General features: G+C 35.8%; 1 protein-coding gene and 1 long non-coding RNA gene across 2 annotated transcripts in view; one reads left to right on the plus strand and one right to left on the minus strand.

Moving 5' to 3' along the window:
• Positions 1–9695, plus strand: part of nr3c1 (nuclear receptor subfamily 3, group C, member 1 (glucocorticoid receptor)) — a 44948-nt gene that overhangs the window by 4308 nt on the left and 30945 nt on the right. The window lies entirely within an intron of this gene.
• LOC107664761 (uncharacterized) overlaps positions 9216–9695 on the minus strand; it is a 5257-nt gene continuing 4777 nt past the window's right edge. Inside the window, exon 3 of the long non-coding RNA XR_001631490.1 lies at positions 9216–9433. This is a non-coding gene — a long non-coding RNA (uncharacterized LOC107664761). The remainder of the gene's footprint in view (positions 9434–9695) is intronic.

Below are 9695 nucleotides of genomic sequence, written 5' to 3' on the forward strand. Positions count from 1 at the left end.
AAACCAGACTTCTTTTTTTCCTCAATGGAAAGCATATTTACACTGTTTGAATCATTCCCTGTCCTCTATATAGTGCACTACGTGCCATTCACTGTACAGAAAATACAAATTCTGTGGACAAGTGACCGATTTCAGCCGCGGCTTCAGCGTCTATTTTATAGTGTAGGGGGCGGGCGCTTCGGATTCTAGAGAGCATTTGATTGGACAGAAAGTTTGATGAGAAGCTGAAGTACGTGAAGCACATCTTTACGATGTGACGTCAAAAAAATCGTTGAGCCGTTTTGGCGGAAGTGATGAACTGCAAGCTTTGAATGCTTATATCTTCTAAATACGACTTTTGTCACTGTTTTGGAGCACACTGCCTTATAGATAACCTTAAGACTAACATATTGATACTAACACCCAAAAAACTTTCATTTTGATTTCATGGGGACTTTAAAGGCAGGGTAGGTGATTTGGTTCTAAAGCTGGTTGAAAGTCTCTTCACATCCTGATAGCAACCACTAAGTTAAGTGGCCTAAATGTATTTATATTGTCTGTGGAAGGTGTTGGATCATAAAATGTTCGTCCAATCATATCTCTCAGCCCGAGGGCTCTGATAGGCTGTCATACCTGTCTGTCAATGTATGTATTTGCATACCTCTTTGCACACTGTTTGCGCAGACGTGATACGTCATCAGCGCGTTTCATTTCCCTATTGCAGGCCGAGCGAGAATGGAAGGCGTTATAATTGTAATATCATGCGCTTTCTACTGTAATGTTTTCTCGCTGGTGAATGAGACATTAGGTGATCTGACAGCATTGCTTTCAATCCTCCACCAACGCCGTCTCTTATCGTGTTGCTGGTTAGGCTCTGTTCTGCCTGTGGAGGCGTGGCTTTGGAGAGTGTTTTGCGGGGAGGGTGAGATCTTATGCTTTTAAAGCTAGTTTGCTCTTTGAAATCACCTAACCTTTAAATAATTATTTTTAGGTTTAATTTATTTTTATTTTAGTTTTAGTTTTAGCTTTTATTTGTTTCCAGTTAGTAATTTTAGTGCTTCAGCTTTAACTTATTTCAGTTTGGTTTCAATAAATAACAAGGTTTTTAATAGATTTAGCTGTAGTTATTAATAAACCCCTAAAATGTGGGGATTGTTTTAGCACAGTTATCTCAGAATTAAATTAGATTTTAGCCGATGTGGCACAAAATACAATTCTTATTAAAGAGAAAAGGAAAGCACAAAATAAGAGTTAAAATTGCAAGCATGTCTTTTCTGGGAACAATCATGCCTTGCATTTCCTCCAGTAAGAAACAAGGAGGAAATGGAGGTCAGACCAGACAAAATCAGTTTTAAAGACAGCACTGCACCCTAAATGAGCCTAAAATGACTGTGCTGCACCATTATGGATTTGTTACAGTATTAAATTAGTTAAAGATGCTGTAAGCTCAGTGCAAGAATACAATATCTGAACATTCAGACAGTACTGCACCATTTTCCTCTTCACATTCATGTTCCATCATGTTTTCACTGCAATCAATCCTCACCTATTTGCAAACCCTGACTGGTGTGAGCAGAAATCGTAATCGTATGAAATGTGCTCAGAGGGCATGACAGTAAGGCAGAATTTCTGTGGAAGTAATCTGTTAATGTGCTTCTTTTGTTACTGTACAAACGGTCTTGTGTTTACCGTAAGACAAGGAAGTCTGTACTCATGAAGGAGTTATGTAAGTGACACACATATCTGACAATCTCCACAGAGCAGGCCTCTGCAGCTCGACCTGAATCCTGCTCATGCAAAACTGCAGGGGTTTGATGGATTGTTAATGACGTGTCAGGCATACAGGCTTTGAGGAAGTGTCTGCATATTTGTCATGTGAACGGGCCACTGGCGACACACCCACCTAGTTCAGCTTTTGCTAGATGCTTAAAATAAACACAAGATTGTTTTTCTAATGTCGGAGTCGTCGAGTTCAGATCAAATGCCAGTGTCCTCATTTCTTGTTTCAGTAATCAGAGCACTGATAACATTATGCAATCTTACTTAAAGTCAACAAGATATTGGAATCAACCCTTACTTTCTTTTAGTGTTGTCAAAAGAGCCGGTACTTCGGTACCAATTCGGTACTAAAAAAATGAAAACGTTACGGTACCAGGTTTTTTAAGTACCGGTGGTACCGAGTACCCGGTTCTTGATGCACTATCCGAAAGGTGCGCAGATGAACTAAATTTAATTAAATTAACTATTTAATGCTCCTAATTAGGGCTGGACGATATGGCCAAAATTTATATCACGATATATTTCTTAATTTCTTTACTTTATTAATACATGTACCTGGTTTTATTATGATCAATTCATTAGTTCATGTTGTTTTCAAAGAAACTTGAAGTTCAAAGAAAATCAATCTCTTTGTAATTTTTCATCATAAAGTATAAAATGGTTCTGTGTCTAAAATGACTTGTTGGCTTAAAAGTGCGTGCTACTCTTTAATGTTAACCAATAGTCAAATAACTATTTAGTAGGGATGTAACGATATTATCAATATCGTGATATCGTTATAGCAAAAGTGTCTCAATATTATTGTGGTCACATGACGATATGAAACGATAGGTCTTCTGGGCAAAAAGTGTAGTTTTTAAAATATATTGAAACTACTTATTCTAACATAAAAGGAGTTGAAAGTTGTGTTTTGGGCCATTATGCTTTGGCACAGTATCTGTCAAACGAACTAAACCCGAAAGCACAATATGGCTTAATCCCTTCATCACGTCTGTTGCGTGATTCAAAGCGAAGCGCACATTTCGTTCAGGCGATCAGCTCATGATCCGGTGTTTAAATTAGTTTATTGCACGTGGTGTGAGTTTAGCGTGCGTTTGGGAATGCAACAGCCACAATGCTTTATTTTCACGGCAGATGATTGCAGCATTTAACAAGATTTGTAGTGAGACGCGTTTTTGTAAGCCTGTTTTCACTGAAGCTGGAGATTTCCTTCAAAATAAAAGCTCTACAGCTGTTTCCGCCAAAATAAATCTTAAAAGTGCAGTATGAATTGCTGACAGCTAGCAGTTTAAATGCAGACCAAATTCAAAATATCTCTTTCAAGTGTAGAAATTAGGAAAGAAGTATTGTAATTTCCCTACTGTAGTATAAAGCAAAAATAATATACCTTTGAAATATTCATTTTCATTTATTTTACAGTGCAGTTGTTTTACAATATATGGCTATTACTGTTATTTATTATTATTATTATTATATTCTAATTTGTTTGGCTTCTAAAACACCAGTGTGAATGTAATTTAGACTGAGACAGTATATCATAAATAAAAAGAGGGTTGAGTCCCCTTTAAAGTTCAAGTACAAGTCAATTCACTAACTTTTTTTCTGACTTTAAGTTAAGAACATGGGTTGGGGCTAGGGCTGCACGATTAATCGCATGCGATATTTAACGCGCATCTTATCAGTAAAGCCGGTTCTGTAATCAGCGGTAAATCTCCATCACCTGTGTGCTTTCACATTGAGCAGCATTAACTACACAGAGCCGTTGTTCACTGACGAGCTGCGCAAAACCACGTTCATATTCGCGCGATTTTTTGTGCAGCTCGTCAGTGCACAACGGCTCTGTGTAGTTAATGCTGCTCAATGTGAAAGCCCGCAGGTGATGGAGATTTACCGCTGATTATAGAACCGGCTTTCTGACAAGATGCGCGTTAAATATCGCATGCGATTAATCGTGCAGCCCTAGTTGGGGCTCTTAATTTTGAACTCTCACGGTGCATTAGATAGAATAATTTAACTTTAAAATGTACAAAATTTTAATTTTTTCCAAATCTTCAGTTGTCTTTTTTTTAAATATCGCAAGAAATATTGTATTGTGGATATTTATTGATATCGCGATATTAGTAATATCACAATATTATCATATCTTGAGATTTTGATATCGTTACATCCCTACTATTTAGGCATTGTTTTTAGACTTATTTTATTTAAAGAAGCCATTATAAAATCTTGGTAATAGTTTACACTATTTAGTATTTTAATGGCAGATAACATTAATGCGTGGTTACAGAAGTGTCCAATCCAGTGTTGTTATTGTTAGCCGAAACTAAAACTTCTAAAAATCATTTTCATTAATTGAAATAAAGCTGAAATAAAATATACATTTACATTTAAAAAAACTTAAACATGCGCTTAAAAAAAAAAAAACAGCAGCCTTGTTAATAACTGAAATAAAAAAAGTTTAAGTACTAAAATTACTGAAACTAAAGCTGAGATAAAAAATAAAGCTAAATAGAAAAAATAAAATGAATAGAAAAAACTACTGAAACTGAAGCTGGAAAAAATAAATTAAAGCTAAATAGAAATAAAATCAAATCAATAGAAATTAGTGCTGTCAAACGATTAATCGCGATTAATCGCATCCAAAATAAAAGTTTTTGTTTACATAATATATGTGTGTACTGTGTACATTTATTATGTATATATAAATACACACACATGCATGTATATATTTAAGAAAAGATAAGTTGTTTATATTTTAAATATATTTATAATATATTATATGAATATAAATATATACATGTAAATACATGTAAATATTTTCGAAATATATACTGTATGTGTGTGTATTTATATATACATAATAAATATACACAGAACACATACATATATTATGTAAACAAAAACTCTTATTTTGGATGCGATTAATCATTTGACAGCACTAATAGAAATAAAACTACTGAAACTAAAGCTGAAATAAAAATAAATTAAAGCTAAATAGAAATAAAATAAAATTAATAGAAATAAAGTAAAATTACCTAAACTAAAACTGAAATGAAAATAAATTAAAGCTAAATAGAAATATATACACACTAATAACAAAACACTAATACAAATGACAAAAGCACATAACAAAATTACTAAAACTTAAACTAATCTTAAAATGATAACTGAATATAAAAAAATGTAAGCATATGCTAAATATTAATAAATACTGTAATAGTATATAAATAACACTAAAATAACACTGGCTCAGTCCTGGGGCCTGTTTCATAAAACTAGTTTACCAAATAAACCAGGCTTACTTCAGTTAGTCTGACATATTGTCAGTTGATTTGGTTCAGAATAAGTCAGACTAACTGAAATAAGCCTGGCTTATTTGGTAAACTTGTTTTATGAAACAGGCCCCAGCTCCACTTTCACAACTGGAGGGCCAGCTTAGCTCCAACACACCTGCTTGTTTCTAGTGATCCTGAAGACCTCGATTAGCTGGTTTAGGTGTGTTTAATTAGGACTGGAGCTGAACTCTGCTGGAAGTGGCCCTCCTGGAGCAAGATTGGACATCAAAAATAGCAAATAACTAGCTTTGTAAAATAACCAATAAGAGACATTGAGATGCTCTCAGGGGTGATCTTGACCTTCAGTCTCCACGTTCTGCATCTGGCTCCATTTGTGGTAACTCACTTTTTTCACAATCCAATCAATTCCCGATGGATAAAGCCATTTTTTTTTTCTCATTCTACATCCTGTTTCACTCAAATATTTGTCACATGGTATTTAAATAGATGCTGTTTCATCTGGACTCTAAACTATATGTTTATCTACCAGATACATCACAGGGTTTCGGCTGAAAATCTGGCCCACTAACGTAGTCAAAGTAAGATGAAAAACGTAGCAATAACTTGAAAGTGCCGCGTAAAATCACCTAAATAGCTAGTGGTTCTGGATAGAAAACAGTCAGTTTGTGTTTCAGTCATGGAGAGCAGGAACAGATGGTGAAACACAAGAGAGGTTTCATCTTTAATTTACATGTGGGCTCAATTATCAGGCCTTTGTGGTCTGCAGGTTTTGAGTGGGATTTGGGGTTGTTTGTGACTGCGTCCCAACCTGTGTGACATTTAGTGGCTTGCAGCCAGCTTAGACAGGAGCTGTCTCTCTCTCGCTCTCTTTGTTTGTCTGTCTCTCTCTGCCGTGTGCACGCTATGCGGCAAACATGGTTGGTATCAGGTCAGTGGCGCCACTTTTCTCACGCAAGCATAAATCGGTTCACACCCCTTTTGTCTTGTGATGTGTTTTTTGTTTTTCTATCTCTTCTCCTATGTGACTCTTTCCATCATGAATGAAGATCTAATTGAGCCAAACCCTTTTGATATGTAGTGACTCAGAAATTCTTCCTGAAAGCTTTTCTCAAATCGTTCTTGGCTTTATATGAGTCAACATGCACAGCTCTTAGGCAGCTGTGAATAAGTAGCTTGTTTTCTCTTTCTCCTCCTAGTCTCTCCCTCCAGCGCACATACACAGAATATTTTTAACTCTGCATAACCAGTCCTACAATGAGGACCTTTGGACGAGTGAAAATATAGATTTTCTGAAAAAGAAAAAAAAAAGCCCAGAGGCTGATCTTTGAAATGTATGGAGACTGTCACTCTCTTCTGCAAACACTGTAAATACGGTTTATACAAAAACAGACTGCATTCATTTAAAGTTGAAAAGAAGCTCTATATTACTACAATGCAAGCATGCAGTTGCTTTTACTTCTTTTTGCCAGATGCATTTTACTTGGATGTAGGGATATGCCGGTATCAGTTTTTCATGTTGCGATTAATTGCTAATGTTTTTATCACGGTATACGGTATTATCACGGTATTGGAATTTAGTTGCCAAAAAAAAGTGTTGTCATAATACAGTATAACAGGTTTAATAACTTTTTTCTTATAACAAAAATAACTGAACATTTAAATACAATAAAGCAATACACAAAAATGTATAAAGTTAAACATTTTACACAGATTAAAGTGCAAAAGAATGATAAAGACCAATAGGTATCACTTTACAATAAGAACTCATTAGTTAACTTTAGTTAATGCATTAACATTAACAATGAGCAATAGCTACATTTGCTACAGAAGTTATTAATCTTTGTTAAAAAATACAACTCTTAGTTTATGTTAGCTCGGGTTCATTAAATAACACAGTTGCAACTTTTGATTTTAACAATGTTATTAAATATTGGAATTACCTAAGATTAATGAATGTTTAGATTAATTTTTTTATTGGGAGTTTGTTTACTAATGAATTAACTAATGTCAAGTCAAGTCAAGTCACCATTATTTACATGGTGCTTTTTACAATGCAAATTGTGTAAAAGCAGCTTTACAGTATTAACCCTTGTGTTGTGTTCAGAACCCTATCACACTTACGAGTTTACAGAGCAAAAAGGACCCGGCCTCATAAAATTGCTTATAAATCACTCATTATGCTACCATAATGAGTGATTTATAAGCATTTGTTTGAGGCCGGGTCCTTTTGCTCTGTAACATCACGGGTGTAACAAGGTGAAAAATCTCCCCCAGAAAAGTATGAAAATTATAAAAAAAAATTTTAGAAGTAGTTATACCCTTTGTGAACAAAGTCACAAAATTTCAGTCCAATGCGATAACATTAACTAGTATTTTCGGGAAAAATATTTTTTTTTTCAGAGCAAAAAGGACCCGAACACCACATGAGGGTTTTAAATGAGGAAATAGTGTGGCGAAATAGTGTGTCTTTCTCCTCTGGCCAGATAAACCCAGTTTAGATCAGAGTCAGATTGTGCAGAGGCCTCATCTGGTTCCCGTGATCTTGTCCCAATGGCCGTCTAGGAGACGACAGGGCTGCACGATTAATCAAAATTAAATCGCAAAGGCGATAAATCGCGATTAGGCAGAAGCTGTGATTGTAATGCATATCTTTCAGTGAAGCACTGTTCTGTGATCAGCAGTAAATCTCCATCCGAAGGCCAGAGGGTGCTCTCGCGCTGAAACTCCAAATACGCCTCGCAGAAGAAACCCAGGAAATGCCTGTAGACTACTAAACACACGACTACGACAATATATGGTTTATCCGAGTTTGTCTTATTAATTGTTATTATAATAAAGTATATAATAATGCAATGCTAATCGACACAGCCTTTATCACTGCTTAGAATAGTATGAAATATGTTACATGCCTTATTCTGTGTAAGAAGCCACATCATCTCACAGAAGGATTTATTTCAGACACTCGGCTGACGTTATGATGAAGTGAGTTTCGAGTAAAAACATGTTATTAAATGTGGTATTTTCACGTGCTTTCAGATGAAGCAGCATTTACTACACAGAGCCGTAGTTCATTGACAAGCTACACAAACATCTTTCATAATCTCAGAACGATTTCTTTGATTTCATAATCGCGCGATTAAATCGTCTGCGATTATGAACACGATTTTGCGTAGCTTGTCAGTGAACTACGGCTCTGTGTAGTAAATGCTGCTCCATCTGAACGCACGTGATGGAGATTTACTACTAATCACAAAACCGGCTTTACTGACAAGATGTGCATGACAATCACATTCAATTAATCGTGCAGCCCTAGTCAACATTGTAAATACTAGTCGAAATGTAGTGATTTTACTAGTAAGTACTCTAGCTGCTGCATTTTGAACCAGCTGGAGTTTGCTTATTAATTGTGCAGAGCAACCACCCAATAAAGCATTGTAATAATCTAACCTTGAGGTCATGAACGCATGAATTAACATTTCTGCGCTAGACATTGAGATCATAGGTCATAATTTAGATATTATTTTAAGATGGATAAATGCAGTTTTACAAATGCTAGAAACATGTTTTTCAAAGGAAAGATTGCTGTCAAATAGCACGCCTAGGTTCCTAACTGATGATGAAGAATTTACAGAGCAGCCATCAAATATTAGACAGTGTTCTATGTCATTACATGCGGAGGTTTTTGGTCTGATGATTAATACCTCTGTTTTTTCAGAATTTAGCAGTAAGAAATTGCTAGCCATCCAGTTTTTTATATAAACTCTGCATTCCGTTAGTTTTGCAAGTTGGTATGTTTCATCGGGTCGCGAAGAAATATAGAGCTGAGTATCATCCAGTATAACAGTGAAAGCTAACACCATGTCACCTGATGAAAGCGTGAAAAGTAAGGGTCCTAGTACTGAGCCTTGGGGTACTCCATACTGCACTTGTGATTGGTATGATACCTTTTCATTCACTGCCACGAATTGATGGCGGTCAGATAAGTAAGATTTGAACCATGCCAATGCACTTCCTCTAATGCAACATAATTTTTTAGTGTTTTCAAAAGAATGTTGTGGTCGATAGTGTCAAACACGGCACTAAGATCCAGTAGCACTAATAGAGAGATACAACCACGATCAGATGATAAGAGCAGGTCATTTGTAACTCTAAGTAAGAGAGAGTTTCTTGGGGTAGTCCAAATGCAATGCATAGATCAACCCAAACAACAATACAAATGCATCGGCAAACCTGGGGATATCACTCATCACAACATCATCTTCAACCACGATAGCGGTGCTTGCAGGATTTAAATGAACCGGACATGCTGTGTCTCTTTTGACCACCATGACAAGAGCAACGGGACAGTCTGTGATGTCTGGTTCACCTGACTCCTCACTCTGGAAGCAGCATAGAGGTTTAAGTTTAACTTAGTACATCAGAAGTAGGGCTGTGCGATTTGGGGGAAAATATCAGATTGCGATTTTTTTGACAGATATTGCGATTGCGATTTGATTTGCGATTTTAAATACAATTCCCATTAAATGTTCTATTGAGTTTTGGGAGGGGTTCTATTGTTTTTTTTTTGTTTTTTTTTCAGCAGGCAAGATTATAATGGTATAACTACTTTTACAGAATTAACTTAATTACTGAATTTCACAG

The sequence above is a fragment of the Sinocyclocheilus anshuiensis genome, unplaced genomic scaffold, assembly GCF_001515605.1.
Source record: "Sinocyclocheilus anshuiensis isolate Anshui unplaced genomic scaffold, SAMN03320099.WGS_v1.1 scaffold235, whole genome shotgun sequence".
Classification (NCBI taxonomy): domain Eukaryota; kingdom Metazoa; phylum Chordata; class Actinopteri; order Cypriniformes; family Cyprinidae; genus Sinocyclocheilus; species Sinocyclocheilus anshuiensis.